Source organism: Miniopterus schreibersii, assembly GCF_964146895.1.
Source record: "Miniopterus schreibersii genome assembly, chromosome: 1".
In the NCBI taxonomy this organism is placed as follows: Eukaryota; Metazoa; Chordata; class Mammalia; order Chiroptera; family Miniopteridae; genus Miniopterus; species Miniopterus schreibersii.
In genome coordinates, this window is record NC_138101.1 from 112,926,568 (window position 1) to 112,952,805 (window position 26,238).

A 26,238-nucleotide genomic window follows, 5' to 3' on the forward strand; every position below is an offset into this window, starting at 1 on the left:
CTGTTCAGGCAGCAGAAAATCTGTGAACAAAAATAATAACTGACATAGGAGGAGATACTTCAGTTGAGTAGCTAGTGTAAGTGAAGGTAATTTGCAGAACAGGTAGGACTCTTGGGTAAAAACTAACAGTGTTGAAGTCTGTTCTATTTTGTTGGACTCAAGCTTCAGTCAAGAGCTACAAAACTTTCACTCCACTGTGAGCTGGATGATGAATCATGCATTACAGACTCATGTGTACAGATGCTAAATGAATGACTACAAGGTGGGGTGAGAAGAATTGTTCAAGACCAGGGTAGAGGGTCTGAGGCATATGCAAGTGGAGAGGGAAGAGGGAGAAAGCGGTTTTTATTAGGTAGATGGAAGGGGGCCTTGAGTCTGTGGCGTGCAGAGGAGCTGTTCTGTGCAGGAAGCAAAAGAGTTGGCTCCCCTAGAGGAAATTAACTTTTTTCCTCCTCTGATGTATCCCCTCTTTTCATTACCACTTGCATTTTCTTTTCTTCTCTCCTTAGTCTTCTTCCACAGAAATAGTGGTTAGTCTTTGGCTCCAGTTCAGTTCTTGAAAATGCAGCCACCTGTGAGTGTTGGGGAGCATACGCTTTCAATCTCCTCATGAGTTGTATTTAGAGTCAGTTAAGTTCTACCAGAGTGGATCTGCCCACGAAAACATCAAACAACGTGTGGAATATGATTAAACTTTGATGAAGGCAATTGTTAAGGTAAGAAGTGAGTTTTCTTACTGATGATTCATGACCCGGCTAATCTAATGTTTGAAGTATGTCCTCAACCTGGTGATTTGCTTCTTTAACTGATGGCTACTGTCCTCACTAGGCCTTTTAGTCCATCACCTTATAATTGTTCAAGCTGGCCAGAGAGAGAAAACAAAATGCCAGCTTTCATGTCTCATTAAAAAAAAAATTCTCTCTTGATGCATTAAGGTCTTAAACCAGGACCATTAAAAAATGTTTTAAGATAGAAAGTGAGTTATTAGCAAATATTCTGATATTTACAAATGGCAAACAATGACTGTAAGTTTAGATTGCATATCTTCAAAAACATTTACAACGAGGCACTCGCTATGGCCTAAATGTTTTTCCTCTGGGTTATAATAGTTCCGGGGGTGACCACACCCACAATCTATTTTATTGTATGCACTTATTTATTATCTATAGTCTTCTTCAAACTTACAAGTAATGCAAATGAAGGTCTTTTTAATAGATTGATATTTATACTTCATTACATAGAAATTTGATAAATAAAATATTTTTTATCCCAGTATTTTTATTCCAGTAAACATACTGGTGTCTTTTCTCATTTTCCTGATTCTCCTTCCTGTGTTGGTCAGACAGACCTGTTTATTGTTAGAAGCCTAATAAATGTGGGGTAACTACAGGGTCTGAGTCACCCAAGAGAAGGAGGAGGAACTGAGAGGAAATAAGTGACTTTCAGGCTAGTTTTATGTTCAGAAAATCTGTCATGCTTTTTCTCTCAGAATTTGAAGCTAATGCACCCAGCAAAGAAAGCATCCTAACTTCTTTGTTTTTATATTTCCTACTTCTTTTAATCATTAGTTTTATCAAAAACTTTAATTTCCTTTTCATAGGCAATTTTAACAGGATTTGGCACATTTTTAAGTACCTCTACTCGGTGTTATAGCAAGTATTTTTTTTTCCTGAAGCCATGTCAAAATTTATAGTGCAGTATGATATAATTTTAAATATTTGATGCCATTAAATTTTTGAATAGCTTATATATTATATAGTAAAATATTCAAAACATATAAAGGATATACATGAAAACTAAGCCTTTCCCATCCTCTGCCCCTTGGCTTCTCAGAGACAACCATGATTACGCATTTCTTTTGCATGCTTTCAGACAAACACATGCATAGTATTTACACTCACTCCTCCTCCTTGACACAAATAGTAGTATATTACACACTGTTCTGTATTTTGATTTCCTCACATATCTACATATGTCAGAAAATGTTCCAGATCAATATATATAGAAGTACTGTCTCATTTTTATAGCTGTACTTTATCCCATTCTATGGAAATACTATAATTTATCCAACCAATTCTTAATTGATAAACATTTAGGCTGTTTCCCATATTTTGCTATTACCCTCCATTCTGCAATGACTATTTTTGTCCATAGGTTTTTGCACATACATGTAAAACTATCTGTAGGATAAAGTATTAGATTCAAATTTCTTTGTCAGAGGGAATATAAGCACATTTCAATTTTGATAGGTATTACCAAATTGTACTCCAAAGGTGTTTCTTCAATTTACATTCATAATAATATGGTTCGAGAACATGGGTTTCTTTTTAAAATGTGCACCATCTATACAGAGAGGTAACTGGCTTGCCACTATATGTTGCAATCAGCAACTAAATGAATCTACCAGACACTAAATATAATTAAGAGCCGATTACAGTTACTACTGAAATTAGACAGTGTAATGTTCCTTCTCACCTTCCCCAACTGATTAAATGGATACTTAATATCCATGCCTGCAATCTTGGGAGTATTTAGTGGCTGCACACAGAACATTTGACAGCTATGATCATTGACAGGAGAGTGTTCTGTGTGTTTTAAACACATGAAGGTCAATTTCTTAAGCTTGATGCTGTTTGGTTAGACAAGTATTTAAACTGTGATCTTAAATCTCAAAAATCAGTACAATATTAAACATGATGGTGAGCTCAGCAACTGTTTGCTATTGCTTCCTAAAACTGTCTACACTTTTGATGTTAGATCATAATCAGATCTTTTAGACTCAGTCTGTAACAATTCTATCTGCTTTTAACATGTCAGTAAAAAATAAAAATGGTTTCACTTTCTGATTTTGAAATTAGGAATGTTAGTTTATTATTATTATTATTATTAGTGGAGTAAATATCTTATAATGAATCCCTTATAAGTAATTATTTTTACATATTTGGAAATTCTCAGTTTATACAATGAAGCTCCATTTTTCTCTTTGCTCTGTTACAATGAAGCCCACCATCTTCTTTGAATTCTGATGTGAATTCTTGTACCTTGCTTTGTCAATATGGCTAATTTCTTGACCTTTCTAGACATCAGCCTACCATCTACATTTGAGGTCAGTGTTTTCTTGATAAGATGTAGTAGCTTATAAAACAAAAGCTTAATGATGCAAATTAAGAATTTTCAATTATGTAAAAATAACAACTTATAAACAATTCATTAGGAAATATCTACTCCATTAATAAGAATATTTAACATTCCTTTTTTAAAAAAAATATATATATATATCTTTATTGATTTCAGAGAGAGGAAAGGAGAAGGAGAGAGATAGAAACATCAATGATGAGAGAGTCATTGATCGGCTGCCTCTTGCATGCCTCTGACTGGGAATTGAGCCCGCAACCCGCATGTGCCCTGACTGGGAATCAAACCCCGATGGCCTGGATCTCCTAGGTCAATGCTCAACCTCTGAGCCACGCCCGACTGGGAAACACTCCTAATTTTAAAATCAGAAGTTAAAGCCATTTATATTTTACTGACATGCTAAAAGCAGTGAATATTGGTCAGTGAAACTTCTAAGTGTCAAATAAATGCCCTTGCATGAAAAGTTGTAATGATTCACAAAGTACCATTGAAAGCCATGATCTCAATTTTTTTCTTCATATAACTCTATTTTTATAACCTACTTTCTTTACTACGATTTCTTCTCCTAACCATACCTTTTAATAAGTCACTCCTCACTTCATGAACACTCTGCCCATCAGAATCAAGTTGGGTATATCCCAAATTAAACTCATCTCACTCAACCCCTCTCCTCCTCTAGAGTTTCCTGCCAGAGAGTAGTGTCACCATACATCCAGTGGCACCTGTTAACACTTCCTTCTCCCTCCTAACCTTCTTGCACAGCCTACCAGTCATCAAATACTGTTGATTCTACCTCCTAAATATCTCTTCATCTTTACTCCGCCACCCTAGTACTACCTGGACACAGCCTGCTAAATGGTATCCCTACATTTGCTCTTGTCAATTCCAGGTCACTTTTCTACATAAGGGTAAAATTTCTATTTCAGACCAAGGTGAATTAACATGGGCCAGATTTATTCTTTTATACTAAAAGACTAGAAAAAAAATAAGTGAAACAAAAGTTCTCAAGACATTAGACATTAGGTCACCTGGCAACATAGACAGAGGCAATTGAGACAAAGGAAACCTGATGAGTCCATGATGACTAGCTTATTCTGTGGAGAAGGTATTCAGGACACGATGCAGGGAAGAGAAGTCACATGGAGCCTAGTAATCTCTCTGCATTAAGGAGAGGGGAGCTGGGAGCACAGGGAGGTCAAGTTGGTTAGATATCACAGGACAGAGTACCAGAGAGGAGACAGAGGCAGAGAGAGAGAGAGAACTCTGGAGATCTGCTGGGTGTCCTCAACTATTCAGCTGAATAGCAATCAGTGCACATATCTTAGGAAACTACTTGGGGTAGAGCAAGAACTAGTCTAAAGGATTAGAATGAAAAATGCCCAGAGCTCTCTTAGGGCCATAAGAATGCCTACTTGCAGCAGTCAGAATGGAAAACCTGATAGTTTATGGTTCACTGAGCAGAGTGATCAGACAGATATTGTCTATGTAGTGAGAAAAGTTCTCCCTAGACATAATGTTCCACTGGTCCTGCCTAACAATGCTTAAAAGCAAAACCCAAGAGAATCAAACCGTTTCCAAGTAATTTGACCACACCCCCATCCCCCAATGCAAGAAAATGTATAGGAATGCAGAAATATTCAGCAGTCAATAGTGAGAGTCACAGTGTTTGGTATCCATTCAAACCTTACCAGGCATACAAAAAAAGCAGGGAAGTATAACACACAATGAGGATAAAAATAAAAACTGACTCAGAACTGACACAGATGTTAGAATTAATAGACAAGGTATTATTAAAATAGTTATTATAACTTTATTTAATATGATTTTAAAAACTAGAGGAAGGGCTGAATATATAAATTAGAGACATGAAAAATATAAAATATAAGAAAAAATAATGTGGAGGAAAGGGAAACTTCCTGCACTGTTGGTAGGAATGCAGACTGGTACAGCCACTGTGGAAAGTAGTATGGGATTGCCTCAAAAAATGTTCATTGCAGTATTATTTACAATAGTTACGATTTGGAAGCAGCCCAAGTATCCATCAGTAGTTAGATGAGTGGATAAAAAAGCTGTGGTACATTTATACAATGGAATAGTACTCAGTGGTAAAAAAGAAGAAAATTTTACATTTTGTGACAGCAAGGATGGACCTGGAGAGTATTATGCTAAGTGAAATAAGCCAGTCAGAGAAAGACAAGTACCATATGACTTCATTTGTATGTAGAATCTAATGAATAAACTAAACTAACAAACTAAGTGGAGAGAGGCTTATGGATACAGAGCCTAGACTGATAGCAGTCAGAGGGGAGAGGGTTGGGGGCTGGGTGAGAAGGGTGAAGGTATTAAGCAAAAAAAAAAAAGACTCCTGGACACAAACAACAGTGTGGTGATTGCCAAAGTGAAGAGGGGTGAGGGGAGGTAGAAGAGGTTATAGGGGGTACAAATGGTGGTGGAAGGAGACTTGACTTGGGGTGGTGAACACACAATACAGTATACAGATGATGTACTGTAGAAGTGTATACCTGAAACCTATATAATTTATTAACCATTGTCACCCCAACAAATTCAGTACATCACACACACACACAGACACACACACACACACACACACACAAAGAACCAATTCAGACTTCTAGAGATGAAGCCTATAATGTCTGGGGTGAAAAATACATGGGATGTGGTTAACAGCAGATTAGACATGGCATAATATAAAATTAGTGAGCTTGAAAACACAGCAGTAGAAATTATCCAAAAAGAAACAAAAAGATAACAGAATTTCAAAAAAAGGAAAAGAAAAAGAAAAATACCATTGAGCTCTGGGACAACTTTAAGAGGTTTAATATTGTATAATTGTGGCAGAACAGAAAAATTATTTAAAGAAATAATGGCTAAGATATTTCCAAATTTTATGGAAAGTATAAACAAGATTCAAGAAGCTTTAAAAACAAGAAACAAAGAAAACTGCACCAAGATACATCATAATCAAATTGTTTAAAACCAGAGACAAAGAGCATATATTAAAAACAGCCAGAGGAAAAAGACACATTAAATGCAGAAGAACAAAGAGAAGCAGTTTTCTCCCCAGAAATTGCAAGTGAAAAGACCATGGGGCAACATTTTTAAATCTCTCAAAAACAAAAACTGTCCATTTAGAGTCTTCAGCAGTGAAAACATCATCTTTGAAAGACAAAGGTGCATAAAGACTTATTCAGGCAGACAAAGCTAAAAAAAATTATTAGCAACAGTACAAGAAATGTTAAAGAAAGTCCTTTAAGCAGAGGAAAATGATTCCAGATGAAAACCTATACCTACACAAAGAAATGAGGAGCCCAGGAAATGATAGCTTTGCAGATAGCAGGAAGGGTTTCTTATTATTATTTAAATCTCTTTAACAGATAATAAACTGCTTAAAGCAATAACAATGTATTGTGTAGTACATATCACATGTAGAAATAAAATGTATGGCAATAATAGCATGAAGGCTGAAAGGAAGAAGTAGAAGTATACTTTTGTACGGTCCTTACAATATGTGAAATGGCACAATGTTATTTGAGTATAGGATCTGATAGGCTAAAAATATATACTATACTACAAACCCTAAAACAATTACTAAAATAACACTACAGAGAGTTATAGCTAATATAGCTAATAAGAAAACAGAGGAGGTAAATAGAATCATAAACAACAACAACAAAAAGCAAACAAAAAAACTCAATCCAGGGACTTCTGGTCTAGGTAAAATAGTATAGATTCATTTCTCCCTGTTAAGTATAACTATTCCTTGAAAATAATGTGAAAGGAAACTGAAGGAAAACTCTAAATTGGTCAGAGACCTCAGAACTAGAGGAAAACAGCATCAGGGTGTCTTGTGATGCTCTTATCCAACAGAAGATGATAACTCAGGCTTGGCATTTTCTGACCCCCAACCTCTACAGAAGGCAGTTTCAGGTAGGCTCATTTATCACTTGGATTGAATGAGAGTTCTGCCAGCAGTAGACAAGCTTAGCAACATCAGAAATGGAGATTGACTGATAACCTTGCTAGTGATAAATGGCCAGGGGAAGTGCTCTCATTCCTCACTGGGGCTGAGACTCCCTTCCTCAACCAAAGATGCAAAGAGGCAGTGGCAAGAGGGGTCCCCCTGCAACAAAAAACTAACCCAGGAAGTGCTCTAATTCCCCTCTAGGCCTGAGACTCCCATGCTGCATCTGAAGACACTGAGTGGCTGAGTGGCCCTACCAAAGGAAACCTACCACAGTAAAACCTGGTCCAAAAGGTCTCTTTGTACCCTTGGATAGAGAATCCCTTCCCCCACCTAGAGGGCTAGATAACCTGGTTTGGGGAAAATATACCCCATCACCCCAAATAGTACCAGCAGTGCTAGTGGGGACCCAGTGGCACCAAAGGAAACAAGCAGAAAAAACAGCACTCCATGGCTCTGAAAATTAAGTGGTCATTGGAATCACAGACCACAAAATTAGTCCAGCACCTGTGTGCTAAACCTATATATGGTGACTGCTATCATAAGAGATCTAAATAGGGCCCAAAGTCTGCTAACATAAAAGCCAAAATGTCCAGGATATGATAAAAAATCACTGCTCACCAAGAACCAGGATTTTAAAGCAGTCATCATAAAAATTCTTCACCAAGGGCTCAGTAGTAGAGTGGATATGACAGAGAATAGCATCAGTGAAGTTGAGGACAGGTCAATAGAATTTATTTAGTCTGAACAAGAGAGGGAAAAGAGACTGGAAAAAATGAATAAAACCTCAGGGACCTGCGGGACAATAACAAAGGATCTAACATTTATATCAGTGGAGTCCCAGAGGGAGAAGAAAAAGACAGTAGGGCCAAAAGAGTATTCAAAGAAATAATGACTAAAACTTTTGGCAAATAACAAACTTATATATTTAAGGAAGGGAGTAAACTCCAAATTGGATAAACCTAAAGAAATCAACATTAAGACATATAATAATTAAATTCCTGAAGCTAAAGACAGAATAAAAACCTTGAAAATAGCCAGAAACAATAACCTAAAGGGAAACATCAGTTTGAATGACAGTGGATTTTTAATTTGACACCATGGAGGCTGGAAAGAAGTGGCACAGCAGTTTTGGAGTGCTGAAAGAAAAGAACTGTCAGTCATAAATACCATGTCTGCTGAAACTATCCTTCAGGAATGAAGAGAAAACAAAGGCATTCTCAGATGAAGAGAAACTAAAATAAATTGTTGCTAGCAGACCTGCCCTTGAAGAATGACTAAAGGAGTTTCTTCGAACAGAAAGGAATTGGCAAACAAAGGAATTTTGGAGCACCAGGAAGTAAGAACAATAGAACGAGCAGAAATAGATGTTCATACAACAAACCATCCCTCTCTATATGAATTTTATAAATCAAATCAACTAAAACGGGGAAGGTTCAAGATATCTAAATAGAAGTAAGGTTTCTAAACTTCACTTGAAGTGGTAAAATGTTGACACAAATAGATGAACATAAGATATATATGATAATACTCAGAGCCTCTAACAGGAAAACTATACACTAAAAAACACTATAAACAAATCAACATGGAATCCTAAAGTTAATTTGGGTAAGAATCCAAAAGGACCTTCCATTGATGTAGCTGCTGTATGAAAACATCTGCCTAATTCAGAAATCAGAGAATTTTATAGCCAGAAGATTATTTAGTTTAATGTTTCTCAGTCAGTAATGTGTATTTTAATCATTTGGTGATCTTGTTCTAATGCAAACTATGATTGATTAGGTCTGGGATGGGATATAAGATTCTACATTCCAAGCAAACTGTCACTCCAAAGACCACCCTCTAAGTAGCAAGGAGTTATTTCAATCCCTTTCACAGTTGAGGAATAGATGGCCCTTCTGGTGCTTTAGAGCACTGCAATGACTCTGGAGGACCTAAAGCCATTGGACCCGAGTTTCATTAATAACAATTTCTCAAACTCTTATCATAAAGATCTCTGGTCTGGCCTTGGTGCTGCCCTTCCAAAGTCATGATTTTTAATATTCCTTCAATTCTGAGATTGAATGGGAAAACTCCTTTCAATTAATTTCTCCCTCTTTTATTTTTTTCTTTAGCTATTCAGAATCAGTTTTTGTTGTATGCGATCAAAAGAATCTTCACTAATGTAGGCTGAGTGTTAGACTTGGAGCACAAAGAAACATACCATATTTGCATCACAAGGAAACAAGTTCTTCTTCCCCTGGGATATTGCAATTGAGATATTTTTGAAAAAGTTTACAAGCCCACTAGTGACTCAGAAATATTCTTCTCCAGTATGACCTCTCCTTTCACCTGCTAGGCTCCTATGCAACTTCCTAACTGATCTCTTCATTTGAATATCTAGTAAACATCCCAAACTTAATATGTCCAAAACAAAACCTAATCATCTGCAGCAAGTGGCACCAGCTTTCATGTAGTTGCTCTGATAAAAACCTAGACATCATCCTGATTTCTCTCTTTCCTTTCCCAAATCCAATTGATTAGTAGGTTAGGTCAGTTGTCCCTTAAAAATATAGCTGGAATCCAACCACTTACCATCTGAACTGCTTCATCTCTCTCCCTAGGAAACTGCAATAGCCTCCCAGTTGCAAGTTCTGTTTCTACTCTACCTTTGTCACTGGTGCCAGAATGATTCTTTAAAGATGTAAACCAAGTCATGTTACTTTCATATTCATAATCTGTCAGTAGCTTCTCATCATGAAGAGAATAAAATCCAAACATCTACCTTATGTGACCTGACCCTTGACTGAACTTCTTACTTCAGTTTCTTCCACTCTCCTTGAGCATCCTACTCCAGCTCTCTGGTCACCTTGTTATCTCTCCCACTAGAGGATAGGTCTCAGAGGGCCAAAATTTTGTCTGTTTTACTCACAGTTGTATTTTCAGTGCCTATAGCAATGCCTGACACAGAGTAGATGTCAATTAATAATTCTAAAATAAATAAGAGAATTATTAAAATCTTAAAAAAAAAGCAGAGAAAAAAGAAAAAGGGAGCAAGAAATAGATGGGACAAATAAAAATAGTGAGATGGTAGATATAATTCAGCCATTTCTATGAGTACATTAAATCACAATAGCCTAACACTACAATTAAAAGGCAGAAATTATCAGATGGAAAAAAAGCAAGGATAACTACATGCTGTCTGAAAGAAATACAGTTTAACTAAAAAGACATAATTAGGTTAAAAGTAAAAGTATGGAAAAAGATATATCATGCTAACACTGATCATAAGAAAGTTTCAATGGCTATATTAATATCAGATGAAGAAATTTTTAGAACAAAGGATATTAGCAAGATAAAGAAGGTCATTTCATAATGATAACTGGGTCAATTCATTATAGAACACAACCATTATAACAATTAATGCATCTAATAACAGAACTTCAAAATACAGGGAGCAAAACCTGATAGAACTGCAAGAATAAATAGACAAATCTCAGAGTGTCTGTAAACAGACAGACACATATATGGTCAATAAATTTTTGGCAAAGTTGCAAAGGCAATTCAGGGGATAAAGGATAGTCTTTTACTATCAGTTCACACCTTGCACCATATACACTAATTAACTCTAAATAGATCACAGATCTAAATATAAAACATACAATCATAAAGCTTGTAGGAAAAAACTTCTATCATTATAGGAGAAAATCTATGATGTTTGGTTAGGCAAAGACTTTTTACATATAACATCGAAAGGACAATTTATAAAACAAAGAAGTTGGATAAATTAGAGTTCATTAATTTAAGAACTCTGCTCTTAGAAAGCACTGTAAAAACAAAGAAAAGAAAGCCATGGATGAGGAGAACTGAATTCAGAATATAAAATGAAATTTCACTACTCAGTAATAAGAAGATAAACAACTAAAAACAAAATGAGCAAAAAATTTTAATAGACATTTTACCAATGAGATAGATGGATGGCAGATGAGCTCATGGAAATATGCTGAACATAGGGAAATGCAAATTGAAGCCACAATTATATATCACTGGGAACCAATTAAATGTCTAAAATTAAAAAGACTGATGATACCAATGTTGGCAAGAAATTGGAGCAACAGGAACTCTCATTTCTGCTGGTGAGCATGTACCATGTACATAAATAAACCCCTTTGGAAACAGCCTGTAACTTTCTTAAGAGATTAAAGATATACCTACTACATGATCCAGTGACTCTGCTCTTAGAAATGACAATATATGTTTGGACAAAGATTATACATAAATGTTCCTAGTAGCTTTATTTACAATAATCCCAAACTGGAAATAACTACAAAGTTCATCAATAGCTGAATGGCTAAACAAACTCTGGTATCTCCATATAATCAAATACTGCTTAGCAATAAAAAGAATGGAATACTGTATTGATATTTGCAAGAACATGGATGAATCTCAAAATAATTATACTGAGTAAAAGAATCTAGACAAAAAGGAATTTATACTATATAACTATATTTATATAAAATTCTAGAAAACACAAAGTAATCTGTAGTGAAATAAGGTAGATCAGTGGGGGATTGAAATGGGGTTGGGAGAAGGGAGGGACAAGAAGGAGGGATTATGAAGGAGCATGAAGAATTTATCTGGGTGATGGATATGTTCACTATCTTGATTGTGGTGATGCTGGGTATATACATAAATCAGTATTTATCAAATTATACACTTTAATTATGTGCAGTTTATTGTATGTCAGTTATCTCTCAATATATGTTTTTCAAGAAAGAAAATAAGAGTTGACCTATTTGGATGTCTCATATGCTGCCATTTGACTTACAGAATACTAACTTTTTTAAAGACAGAGACTTTTTTATTACAGTGCAATTAAACATTCTTAAAAGTGTCAGTAGATCAAAATTATAATCTTATAAAACATATAAACAAAAAAACCTTGGAGATTCTGTAATAATTTGTTTAGGTGAAAAAACTAAAGTGGATGAGATAAATTGATGTACCCCAAATTGTATAAGAATTCAGTGTGTCTAAACAGGCTCACAGAAATAAAAGTTTTGCTTTCTTGCCACCCACTAAGCTAAGTCACAGAGACAGATATAAATGGTCAAAATGTTGCATTCATATGATCTCAAACTTGACTACCTGATAGTAAATCCACTGGTTGAAAAATGCAAACAATTTTTTTAAATAGTTGTTGAGTATAGCACAAAACAACCAAGTTTCATTTGACCATAAATCTCAATCAAAATATTATGGTATATTCTATAACCCGTATTACTGGCTGTAAATGGAAATTAAATGGCTTTAAATGGAAATTTAAATGGAGCAAATTAGAAAAATGCATACTTTTTTCAGAAAATTGTCATAATGTGTTGTTTTTTATTTAAGATCAAAAGACTTTTTCCATCTGCTGGAGAATAGTAATAATAAATATACAAATCTATGACTTTTTCAATGTGAATGGCACTCTATAGAGGGTTGCGACGATGGAGGCTTTAGATGTACCTTTATCAGAAAAGAAAATATACCACTAAGGTATTAGAAGTATAACTGCTATAATTTCAAACAAGGTATTTAAGTATTATTAACTCTAAAACTGTTATTTTCCTTAACTGGCAAGCAGAAGTGCATTCTCATACCAATGTATGTAAGTAATTTTTGAACTAATTTTGTTTACATTGAAGTCTTTGGGACATTTGGGAGTTAGAGATAAGACTTCTTCATCTTTAGGGAAAAGTGCTTTAAACCTTGTCTTGTATGAGTTAAATGTATGTAAACAAACAAGTTCAATTATATTTTAGAGAAAATTTTGCAGTAATATTTATTGTAGATGACTAAGGATGAGGTAATGGTGGCTTAGCAACATGTTTTAGTTAAGACTGCACTCAAGAGAATTTGGTTTGCGTCCCAGCTCCACAGTTGGGCCAAGAAAAGTAATTACAGTGATTAATAATAATATTTGATTTTCTACTCCCCGAGCCCACTTCTCAGAGCTGGTATTATCTGGGGGCAGAAACCAATTGCAGGAAGGAAATGAGAAGTATGTCCTACCATTTGAATTCTTAAGTGTTATATAGCCCCAAAGCTGCCATTACAAAAGCTGCCTGTGTCACCCCATGAATTTTTACATGGAGTTTTCAGCTTCTTGTTTTTCTGGTCACCCTGGAAGTGAGAGCAGACCAGAGGTGATGTTTTCACTCTTCAGGAACAAGTTTTAATTAATGCCCCATAAGAAGTACCTCCTCAGGCTTGTAAGTGTGGTTAAGGAATTTGTAAGTGGTGATGAAGAGAAGGCAGATTTAAATGAATCAGGGCCTCTGCTTTGAAAATCAATAGTGAGACAAAACAAAAATAACATATTTTGTCTTTAACATGAGAAAGGATCTCATATCCTCATCTTTGGTTGGATTCTGAGGGCCAATGCAAGAAGAGTTCTAAGATACCTAAGATTTAATATAAAGAAGTAAATGAGAAGAAAAAGAAAACAAAAAACTGTCCAGGGAAGGACTGGGTTTCAAGACTCCAGTAGCCTTCAGCTCTGCCACTACCAGGAGGAGTTGCTATGGGAACCATTGCAAAAGATTAAATACATCAAGAATACATGATTGTGAGAAATGGGCGGGAATGGGAATTATATTAATGTTGAAATGGTGGTTCTTCTATTTGTGGGGTTTTCACATTTCTTTTCTAAATCATATACAAAAACTCCCTCACAAGCACAGAGCTCATTAATAAATCTCTGCTCTATGCTAAACATAGGGCAAATAAAATTGTTCATATTTTGCAGTAAAAATTAAAGGGTTCTGACATTTTGTACTGCTTGCTTGTTTTCTGACCCCCAGCATCACTTTTGGAGTAAACTCTGCCATCTCTTCTTGACTGAAAAATAACCTCTTGGGGTGTATTGGCAGAGGGGTCTGGAACAAGTCAACTGAGGCTCCTCCTTTCTCCTCTGATCCTGTCATCATCACATACACTACATTTACTTTATCTCTAGGATCTGGGGAAAAAATTAACCCTGGTACTCATTACAATTCTCCTTAGAAAAAATTTATCAGGAGAATCAAAGCTAGAAAAATGAGTCTCTTAAAATAGTTTCTTAAAATAATGTAAATGTTGTGATTTAGGTATTCACAAAGTTCAGAATTTTTCAACAGAGGCCTTTTCTTGTTATTGTTATTATGGTGAATGTTTGTCAGTCTGTGAGAAGTCAATTGTTGAATCTCACCATGCAAGTGGAGAAAGCTGGATCAGAAACTGATTCAAGGAGTCCCGGTCACCCAGACCAGAACTGAAACTCTGCACTGTCACCCACTGTTTTGTTCTTGACCACATTGCTCCTTTGCCCTGTTGAAAGAATTTATTTATTTTAAGAATTAAGATTACAATTATAAAAGCCCTTTGTTCCTTAATTTTAAATCAACTGTTCAGATGAGGTAGTTTTCTAAAGAATTACGGGAAAGTAATTCCCTCTTTTGCAGTTATTATAGGTCATGTTTCAAAGCAAATCTCTGTAAGAAACATATTGCACTTTTTTTGTTTGCTTTGCCTTTTCCCACAGCAAGAACTTCACCCTTTATTACTGTTGTCACAGTTGGCTGAAGAAGAGCTGTATTTCCAATAAGGTGATGGTCACCAAAGATTTATTCTATGCAACAAACATTCTGTTCTAGAGAAATAGTTTAACAAGAAATTTGTTTTTTAAAAGTGCAATATCTACCACATATAGATGTATTTAACTTGATATTTTTAAAATTAAGAAGTAGACTATGTGTTCACACTTTTTAAAAATGTGGCTTCACACTATTTCAAGTCCATAAATTTCTCTCTTTAAAAATAATTAACAACCAGGAAAGGGAGAAGGGGCATTGGAGCTAGCCCCTAGGGTTGGTTGAGCCTCCAGAATAGATTTGACCCCTGCAGCACCACAAATTGCCTAAAGGCTGCTGCTTTGGCCCAGTGTTGCTCTTTGACTGTTTTAGAAACGTGACAAGGGTGGGGAGGGACTCCAAAGACTGGGAGATAAAAGGTTGGAGATGGTCCCCTCAGTGGGAGAAAAGGGTAATATCTACAGACAATTCTTTGGTTGGGGGAGGGGGAAATCAAGTTTTCTTCTGTTAATAAATAAGACAAAACAACAACAAGCAATACCAAACCTAACATGGACTAAAAGGCCACTAGCTGCCACTTGCTTCTCAGGCAAGAGCATACTGACCATCTTTCTCTGCAGCCACCTGAAAACGTGGCCGGCATGTGAATCAAGGCTTCCATGTTCACAGACTGAGTGGCTCACTATCTAAGGGCCACTGTACACAGATGCCTCCATCTTACCTACAGTTTTAAGAGTTGCCAGACAGCAAAGTAACATTGGATAAAAGATATCCTTTTTATATTTTATTTTATTTTATGTTATTTTATTTTAGCCCGTTGAGGCATTTTATTTGCATATATGTATTACACCCTTAGAAAAGGAATCCCAGGAGTTTCCCTCCTGTGTTTTCATCTTGCTTCTTCATGGTCCATGATGTCTGCTGAAGTTGTCAGCACAATGAAACCAAAATGACGGGATGGAAGCTGGTTGTTCTGCCAATTTTCTAGATTTTTGAGTCACATCAAATCTTGGGCTGATCACTCCACACTTGTTCAACCTGCCTGTGAGGTTCACAACAATTTCCCCAGCTCTGTGGTCATCAATAAATTCAAATCTGCCAATGTAACCATACTTCATCGCCACAGTTAGAAACCTGGCAATGACTTTGGAGCACACCCTAATAAGAACCTGGCGTTTGCCTCTTTTGGGGGCATTGTTGATACTCTTTAGAGCATCAGCCAGGACATTCATGTGCACCATAGTGGTGGCAGGGAAAGATTGTGGAAAGAGGTGATATCCTTTTACTAAGTAGTTAAGGATCTTTGAGGACTGTGGCAGTAGTGTTCTCCAAGTCAGGAGTCAACCACTGTCCTACCCCACCCCCTCTCCAGGAAACACTTTTTGTCTTTTCAGCACTAGGAACAAGTCCATATTGGTTTGAGGAGGATGAAAGTTTTGGACTTAAACTAACCCTATGTCTGTCCTTTGCTGTACGGCTTTGACAAGAACATATTAAGTGTATACACCCCATTTCTTTTATGGATTTGTTCTGAATGATCTCAGTGTGGAAGGAAATCAAATGCAAAGTCTTATTTGAATGCATTTAAGACTAGAGGTTTACATTCAAACTGCTTCAGTTTCATTTGTGGGTATTTTCCTCCTAAAGTGCCATCAATTGCCACTTTGTTTGATTCTTTTCAAGTGCAGCTTGGCAGGAACGCTGACCACATCAATTTCATATTCTCTTTTGTCTGACTCAAGGATATCAGACACTGTTTCACCTTAATGAGGTCTAGTTCTACTCCTATTACCAGGCTATTTCCCTCTGATAAATCACAGTGTCCTGTGGTGTCATTGCCCCTGTAATAGCAGGCAGGTGAAGAGTAAATGATGCTCCTGAACCCCATGCTTCTCTCCTAACTGACTCTAATTGCTCTGATGCCAAGATGCTTGGTCTCACGATCTTGAGCAAATGTTTATCCGGTGGATTTACCAAGGTCATGACTGCTAGGCTTGCCCCGCACCAGTGCTCTGATTTGTGGTGTAAAATGAGGTTGTTTTAGGAGGATATGACATGTGGCCCACTTGACAGGATTTCTGTTTTCTGTGAAGGGTCACATGTGAAAGTTTTTCTTTTTGGTTTCTAAGAAGAGCCAAAGTAGGCTGAAAAGGTTGAGTTAAATAATAAAAAAACAATGAAAAATGTTTTATTTCCCTGCATAAAGCAGCCAAGAGAAAATTCTAAGATGAACATTTATTCGCTCATTCATTCAATATTAACTGAACTCCAACTTTGGGAGACACATTGTTCTAACTGATGTGTGAGATACACGATGGAGTGGCCTTGAACACTTGGTGGGATTGGACCCTCATTTGGGGTAAGTTAAGAGAAATATTTCCATTGGAGGAAACAGCGAGCATTGACAAAGAGATGGGAAAATGTAGAATTTATATGGGATCAGGATGTTTGGAAAAGCACATTGAGATCCACATAGGTCATAATTTATCCTGGTAAGTAAAAGAAAACAAGGCTTAAAGTCAGGATGTGCTTTGCAAATGCAAAACTTAATTCCATCCAAACTATTCCAACTCTTCCCAAAGTGCTCTCCAAGTGATATGCAGAATGAGGGTTGGGGGAAATTGTTCAACATTTTCAAAGGCTTGATGTCAAGATAATACCCAGGGATGACTGCTTGAAGATTCTGCAGTCTATCCATTTTACAACATATAGAACATTTTCTTCTTGGATTAAGCCAGGTGAGGGTACAGCTGTTTTTCTGGAAGGCATCATTCTACCACCCCATACCAATGTCTACCCTAGTTCTGCTCTAGGGTGGAGCCATGGGCCTACACTGAGGAATGTATAGAACTGAAGTTTTTTAAAAGTCATATTATATCATGCAGGAAAGATGTTGAGAATATTATAGAGTATTCTCTCCCCACTGACCCACTTAGGTCTCAGTACTAGTACTAGAACTAATTATTCTTCTCTTAAACAAGTCATTTTAAAAAAATAGTTTCAAAAAATGGTTCTTTCTATGGCTTGACTGCTAGAAAATGCAGATCCCCACATACAGCAGACTTCTAATAAAGTGTACTTACTACAATTATTTTTTGTTTTTTCTCATTTTCTTGGCTTACTTTTAAAATATTATATAAGTCACAAATCATTTTAGAAATAAGAAGTGACATGAACATGATCTAAAATGAGTTACAGAAAACACTTAATCTTTCAAAGTATTCTAAGTAGACTAAGACTGGAACTTTCTTCCTCCCCCACCTCCCCAAGGGTTGAAGCTCTGAGTCATTCATTTACTGGAATCTACAATAAAAAAACAATTTTTGAGGAAACTTCTAGACTTGTAGAGGGTCAGATATGTTTTCAGTTTGTATTGTCTTTGGCATTGTCTTGTGTGACCAATTACCAGATAGTTATATAAAGGAAGTTCTCAAAAGTAAATATGAACCAAGAAAAAAAAAGATTTGGCAACTTTGGAACTCAGGAATTTGGAATAAAATAAGAATAGAACATTAAGTTCTTAATTTTAATGCAGAATTTATGATATCAAGAGCTATAAAACAATACAAATTTGAAAAAAATTGTTTCTCTTTTCTCATATACACAAATAGACACATACTACATCTAGGAGAATAGTTCCACACTATATATATTTAAACTGATTTTTCTCTTCCAGGCAAATTTGCTCAAAACTTTACATACACAATTTCTTCTGGAATATATATGCATTAATCCCAGAGTCAGGTACATCTGCAAATAGTTGAAAATCAAACAGTTCATGCCACTTACACTGCCAAAGTGACACCCCATTTAAATTTTTCATAAATGTTTTCCAGATTTGCAAATCCTCTTTGATGTTTTAAATTTAAATTTAATGAACAAGTGCTGAAATGGTTTTACAGTGGAAGTAAGGCTTTTCAACCACTAGGTAAAGTGGCTGTCTCACTCAAATCATCTGGGGACACAGTTTTTAGATGGCCAAACAGAATATACCTGTCTGGGAGTCATTGACATTTTAGCTAAATGCACTGTGTACGTCCTGCAATTTCCCTTAGAGAGCACCTGATCTCATCACCATCAAATCAAGTTCCACACCAAACAAAGCCAATGTGTTGAACAACTTCAGCTCTCTTTCCGGAGCTAATGTTATTCTTCGTTCTCTTGACAGATAGTCAGAAGTCTCCAAAGATTTTTAGTAGGCCTAGATATAAACCATTGCTGTGAAGAAGGGGAGAAAATATCCTGGAATAACATTCAGGGATATCTTGAATTGTGTCTTATTAATGGAGAACTGCCCTGGCTGGTGTGGCTCAGTTGGCTGAAGCATCATTTCATGCGAGGAAGGGTTTCAGGTTTGATTCCCATTCTGGGAACGCACCGGAGGCAATTGATTGATGTTTCTCTCTCACATCGATGATTCTCTTTCTCTCTCCCTCCCTCTCGCTTCCTCTCTCTCTAAACTCAATAAAAAATCCTCTGGTGAGGATTAAAAACAAAACAAAAACCGAGGACATAAAGAAGTGGAATAACAGAATACCAAGGCCTTCCATTCATTTAGAGAAGGGTTCAAAACGCTGTGTAAGTATTAGAACCAAACTCTTCCCAATATGACCCTTGTGACAGAGATGATTCTGTCACAAAGAACCAAAAATTGGCAATGAGCCCTTTCCCCTGGTTCTTGGGAACATGGGCTCACTGGACTGACTGATGTTTCTTACCTGCAACCAAGTCAACATCTTTTCTACCAAGAGGCCTAACAGAATATAATATGTCCTCACTTAAGGTCATACACAGGTTCTTGGAACTGCAGCAACTGACATATACACTAAATTGATATAAATAAGAATTAAGTTCCTGTGGCATTTTATCAATGTTATAACAAAACAATGTTATTTGAGGACCTGCTGTATGCTATCACATTGCCTGTTAAAGGAACATGGAGACTGAGTTTTCCATAATATTCCAGACTTGAATGTTAACCAACCTCTCTTACAGAGATGCATCTATCTATAGAGCCAGCAGCATTGGCGCCACCTGGATGTTTGTTAGATATGCAAATTTATTGACCCCACCCCAGACCTACAAAATCAGAATCTCTGAGCTTTACACTTCCCCACCCCCACTGGCTCATGCTTGGTAACTGGTGATTCTGACAGATATTGGCCATTAACTAATGGCTGTTCTGCTCACTAGGCTCTTCATGCCTTTGGTGTTCGATTTTGCCACTGCCCTGCTCTCAGCTGTCCCCGATGTGGAATCCACATTCACAGACTTAGAGATGATGCCTTTCAGCTGTTTTCCTTTCTGCTGGCATTTTCCCCCCACCTCACCAACAATGCAATGCATTCTCCATTGTTTCTTCTAACATTGGGGCCACTTTATGCTTCTTATTGATGAGGGTAGGGGGAGAACACTTGACTATTCCTGGAAGCAAAGTGTAAAATTCCTCTTCAATAAAAAACTTTTTTCTTTTTCATTTCTCAAATGCCAATACCATGTACTTCAATGGCTTTTTCTCACTTATTTTGTTCTAAGTCACAAAACTTGAATAACTCATCTCCCCAGTGGTAAAGGTAGAGCCATTACCCAGTTTTAAAACTGCATAGAAAAATTAAATAATCTTTAACATTCAGCATGATCGTACTAGTAACTCTTTTGACAGAGACCAGAACCATTCTTCCTCTGGTAGTCTAGGTTTCTCGAAGTCAGAAGCTGGTGAGGGAGTGCTTGGCTGAATGTGTATTTGTTTTCCATTCTGGGATCCAAACATTTGGCCTGTTTTTCACCTCGGCTCACTGTAGTGGAACTAGTTGTTCTGCTTCTGCCCCAATTCCTGGTGGTGTTAGTGTATGTATATATGTGCTTGCAAATATAAATGCTGGATAGCAACATGGAGAAAAAAATAGAAAACATGACAATATCATCAGTAAGACTCCCTGAAGTCCATGCTGAAGCTAGCGGTTGAATCTTCAAAAGCAAACTTTGGGGGCTGTGTAGCATGTGGCTAAACATTTGGAAGTGAAGGTTGTTTCCTGGTCCTTTCACTAGGATCTCAAATTCATCATGGTTATACAGAATGCTTTCAAAACTTTTTTGAGGATATTAAAAAATTTAACCCCCTGCACACATATCCCCCCCAACAAAAAAAAGTTTGGAGTAAGGTTAAAGGGCTAACAGCATTCCCCTTTTGAACATACAAATTAATGAATTTATTTCTGAAGAACTGGCTTTAATTATCAGTCATGTGGAAGATCTGGGATCCCAACTTAGGAATCAGGATATTACGTCTTCTTTCTATCAGACTGTTTTGAGCCTTAACAGACGGATCCAATTAATTGCTCCTTCCTACTTATTGCTGCCTTTCGTGAGCCGTTATTCTGCCTCTTTTGAACTCTACTTCCCGCTCACTACTCAGCCTTTACAGTTGCACCCAGATACTCTTTTTTTTCTGTTCACCTTTATCTTGAACTCTTTTGGTTTAAATATCTTTCCAAACCCTTGAAGAAACAGTTGAATTGCATAAGAATGTCACCTGTATGCTATGTTTCAAAAAAAAAGTGTCACTCATTGCAACCTCAGTGCTAACTTTTTCAGGCCATAATTAGCTCATCCACCCAGTTCAATGAAAACTGTCATCTTGGTGGAGTCACAGAGCAGAGCAGTAGCTGATCCTTCCTACCTTTCCTTGCAAGCTTGGAAATTTGCTCAGTGCTGTTTATATTTTTCAATGCAATGTTCCCATCCAGCCTGGAAGACAAGAAAGTATTGTGGTAAACCCCAACCAATCGCCTTCCTGAGAGCAGACAGTATCTTAGCGGTGGTGCCAAAAATGGTGCATGAGGAGAGTCTGATAAAGAGAAATATTTATGGTTTTAGGGTTGCTCTCTCAGTCTGTTCTGGGTTTTATTACACAGTAATATAGCTGATTAGCCTTATGAGCAACGAAAATGTATTTCTCACAGTTCTGGATGCAGGAAAGTCCAAGATTAAGGTGCTGACAGATCCAGTGTCTGATGAGAGACCACTTTCTGGCTCATAGGTGGTGGCCTTTACTGGGTGTCCTCACATGGCATAAGGGGGCCAGGAAGCTCCTTGAGGCCTCTTTTGTCAGGGCGCTAATTCACCATCAGAACCTAATCCACCTCTCAGAGACCGCAGCTCTTAATATCATCACACTGGGGGTGACGCTTTAACATATGACTTTTGGAGGGACATAAATATTCTGTTGATAGTAGTTGTGTGTTAATATGTGAATTTTAGAGAATTAATGGATGTTTTAAGTGTTACATGTCTAAGTATTTGTGGAAATGAACAAAACTAAGAAGAAAAGTAAGGAAGAAAAAGATGCTTGTAATTAACCTCCAGAATCTTTTTGATGGTGAAACTGGGGAGACCCAAGCTGTGCACTTAACCATGGTTGTGCTTTCAGGGTCCTTTTCCTCTCTTTCAGTGCCTCTAATACCATCCACATTTTGCCCCACCCCCCCTTTGTGTCCATTTTGCTCCTCAGCCCTACCCCTACCCTTGCTGTCCACATGCTTTAGATACTCAGTCATCAATGGCTAAGGCCTGATGTTACTCTCCTTTCTCATTTGCATTTTAAAAGAGGAGAGTACTTGAGTCTGGAAGTTTCATGAAGGCAAAGAGCTTGGATTTACAATGGATGCCAGTAAGAATGTGTTGAGTCATTGCTGCTGTTACGAATGATTGCTCTTGGGGGTCTCATGAGAGGCCAACAGGAGTGTTGATGTTGGGCTGTAGGTAGGGCAGGGCAAAGGTCTTTGGGATGTGTTTTAGCTCCTACTCAAAATGGAGAAGCTGATTCTGTGTGACTATGAGTGGTGAGCTGCCCTCAGGCTAAGTCATCCTGGGGAAGGGGAATTAGTTTGGGGAATGTGGCAAAACCTGAAGTGTGTGCAAGGGAGGAAGAGGCAGGGAAGTCTTACAGAATCCACACTTGGCTTCCTGCTTTATGCCCTTATGAATTTTGTTGTTCCATTAAATGATAGATTGGAAATAGAGAGGGATCAAGACTGGGTTTGGGATGAGGATTCTCAGGGATAGAAATATGTTTCAGTCACCAATCTGACCATTCTTGAAATCTCACTGGCTCGAAATTCAGAGCTCTATCCTGAGATGTCATCTTCATTAACTTTACTAGCCCACATTGGCAAAGCCACTGGTGAGCTGCAGGAAAGGCCCACAGAAAGCCAAGAGAGTTCTGGGTAAGGAAAAGCCATTACTTTGCTGTCAAAGAGAAAGAGACCACCAACCAGATCTTTAAGAAGCCAGACAAGGTTCCCCAAATACTGCAGCACCATGAGGGTCTTTATGAGTAGCTGCTACATGACTTTTCTTTGCACTGAATGCTTCTCACTTTTTTCCTGGTTTCTGTACTTCACAACCCTGTATGTGATTGGCTGGGAGCTTTCCATGTGTTTTTATTAGATATTAAAAGAACAGTATAAAGATTAAAATATTTATGTGAATTTTAGAATATTGTGTGAGGCTTTTTATAATTATTATAACCTCTTTGCATAGATCTCCAAAGACTAAGCCTATTCAAAAGATAAGCTTTTTTGTTTTTGTTTTAAACTCATTTTAGTTTAGTCCTCATTGTACTAGGAAGTCTTTTTTATGTTCTTTCTTTAGTATATAATGAAAAATGTTGTTTCTGATCCTTTTATGTGTGGGAGAATAAATCATTTAAATTTTTTATTGTGGCTTATTTTTTATGTGATTAAATTGCTATTGCATGAACTTCACATCTGAATGTGATCCTCAGTTATGGTTTGAATATTGGTTCAGAGCAGGGCTGTTCAACAGAAATTTCTGCAAAAAGGAAAATTTTTTTGTTATTCAATATGGTGGCCACTAGCCATCTATGGCTACTAAGACCTTGAAATATAGCTAAAGTGATTGAGACTCTAAATTTTTAATTTTATTTATCTTTAGCTAATTTAAACAGCCTCTGTGGCTGCTGTTTTTCATAATAGATAGTGCAGGCCAAATGGAGTGGTTTTAGAGATACCAGGAAGGGCCCTTTCTCCCTTTACTGCCTCACCCATAATACTTAGAATAGCTTAAACAGCAACAAGGCTGCATATGGACTGAAAGTGTTCCCCCACCCCCACCCAAATTCATATGTTGAAATCTTAACCCCCAGTGTGATGGCATTAGGAGGTGGGGCTTTTGGGAGGTAATTAGGTCATGAGGGTGAAGCCCTCGTGAATGGATTAGTGGCCTTATAAGAAGAGACTTGAGGGAGCTTGCTTCTTCTCTCAGTTCTCAGCCATGTGAGGACACACAAGAAGACAGCCATCTGCAAATCAGGAGACTCTCACCGGAACCCGACTGAGCTGGCACCCAGGTCTCCCACTTCCCGGCCTCCAGAACTGTGAGAAATTATTGTTTGTTGTTTAAGCAACTCAGTCTTTGTAATTTGTTACAGCAGCCAGAGCTGACTAGGACAAAAGCCTGAAGTGTAAGTATCAAGGCACTTAAATTCTTGCTAAGGTTGAGGTGGTTCTAACATAAAGGAGAACCTGACTTTCCATAAGTTATGAAAGAAAATCAGCTTCCTTACTTTAGAGTGAAGATCCCTGGTAAAGATGCAATACTGTGTCTGACCACAAGAGAAGTGCATGGCGTTCTCATTGAATGGCTGAGAGAAGGGAGGAAGGTGTGAGCCAGGTGACAGTGTTTCTGAAATGGCTGGTGAGAAGGGCCAGGAAGCAACACCATGAAGGAGAGAAAAGAGTGGGGGCCACGACAAAATAAACAATTCATCTTCTTCCCTGTAATGTCCCCTAGGCTGAGAGGTTATACTGAGAGGCCTACAAATAACCCAAGGGGCCCAGAATAAAGGAACCTTGGCCTGGCCACCTCCAACAGTGGCAACAAATAGGGAATTTCATAGTTCCTCCCTTGATGTATTCTTTGGAGGGCAGGAGTTGTGTTTTATTTATTTTTGAATTATTCGGAAGACTAGCTCCAGCATCCTCTCAATAAATATTTGTGGACTAACTGGAACGGTGTTTCAGCTGTGCTTTCCCACCTTCCTTAACTCTTTTCATAACTGACCAGATCCTGTCTTTCTCTCATCTGCCTGTGGGAAACTCATTTGGTAGGTCAGGAAGGCAGAATTATTATTCCCGATCTCCTTTTTCCTTTGAGGGTTTGTAGAAGCCAGAAGGGGACAGTGGCTTAGAGGGATTTTAAATGCCTTTGCTGCCAACTTGTTTGAGAACAACATAAAAGAATGCTAAAGTTGAAAGATGTCCAGGCTTTTATAAATGATTTATGAATTCTATTAGCTAGAACTCATTTTACCTTATCCTTAGCAGCTGGCTTAAAAAAAGGTGAGGAGTAACTCAGAAATTTCTGAAATCCACTGACAGAGGTGGAATGTCCTTTTTCTCATTTATTTTTTTTATGATTAAATGTTAAATTTTGTATATGGGGTTTCTCTATACAACTCTCATCTCCACTAGCCTGACTCTTTCCCTTCTTTCTATCTCCATCCCCACCATCACTCTTGTGGCAAAATTATCTTTTTGAAAAGGAACGGCCATGATACTTCAAATTATTAATCCTGGTTAGCTCTGCTGTCAAGGGAACTTCAGTGAAAATAGTTTCAGATGATATATTCAGTATGAAGATTAAGGAAAAACTCACCATTCATGAAAGGAAGACTCAGATTTAAGAATTGACATCTTAATAATATGCTTTATTGGTAGAGTACAGAAAATTTTATTGAGCAAGCTAAAAAGATGATAATATGAATACCATAATATTTTCCATGTACACTGGTATAATAAACTAGTTCTAAAACCATTCTAAGCTCTTTCATGTAAGGATGTTATATAAATACAAATTGTTGATATCATTACAGTTCCCCATTTCTTTTCTGCCACTGACAATTTTTTGAACAAGCCCCCATACTTATCTGCCACTAGCACCCAACCTCTCAAGAAACAAGAGAGAGAGAAAATCAAGTGCTGGGAGAAATAACCATTGTTCATAACTTAGCTGCTATAACATGCTGCTAGTTTCAGGAAGAAAAGAAAAAACACACACAAAACCCCCCCACAAAATTATTTACAACTGTTGATGAGCTGAAGCTTTGGACTCAAGGAGAGATTCAAAAGATTGGACACCCTATGCAATAAGCCACTTCCTGCAGCAGGGTGCCTGGGTTCTTGGATTCAGAAATTCCACTGCTTTAGCAGAATGCCGTAGGTTCTTTTGATCACATAATTTCTTGAGCAGAGCAGTGCTCTTGGTACTTTACAAAATATTCTTGGATTTGCAAGTGGTTGCTATAGTTTGTTAAAGGAAGTGATGCTTTACAATACAATTGTATCACGTTATGCTTATTTTTAAGTAAATTTCTAGATGGCAGGAATGGTTTCAATTTAACTAAGCTTTCTGGAGCACCTGCTTCTTAAGGTCTCGGATACTTTCCAGCTTTTACTTGTATCTGACTTTCATTGAGTTCAACCTTTGCTCTAACTGCGGCTGATG

General features: G+C 37.3%; 1 pseudogene across 1 annotated transcript; it reads right to left on the reverse strand.

Moving 5' to 3' along the window:
* Positions 1 to 15,564: 15,564 nt before the first annotated feature.
* LOC308562530 (small ribosomal subunit protein uS8 pseudogene) lies at positions 15,565 to 15,953 on the reverse strand (annotated as a pseudogene). The gene has a single exon. The product of its transcript is annotated as a small ribosomal subunit protein uS8 pseudogene (transcript).
* Positions 15,954 to 26,238: the final 10,285 nt, after the last annotated feature.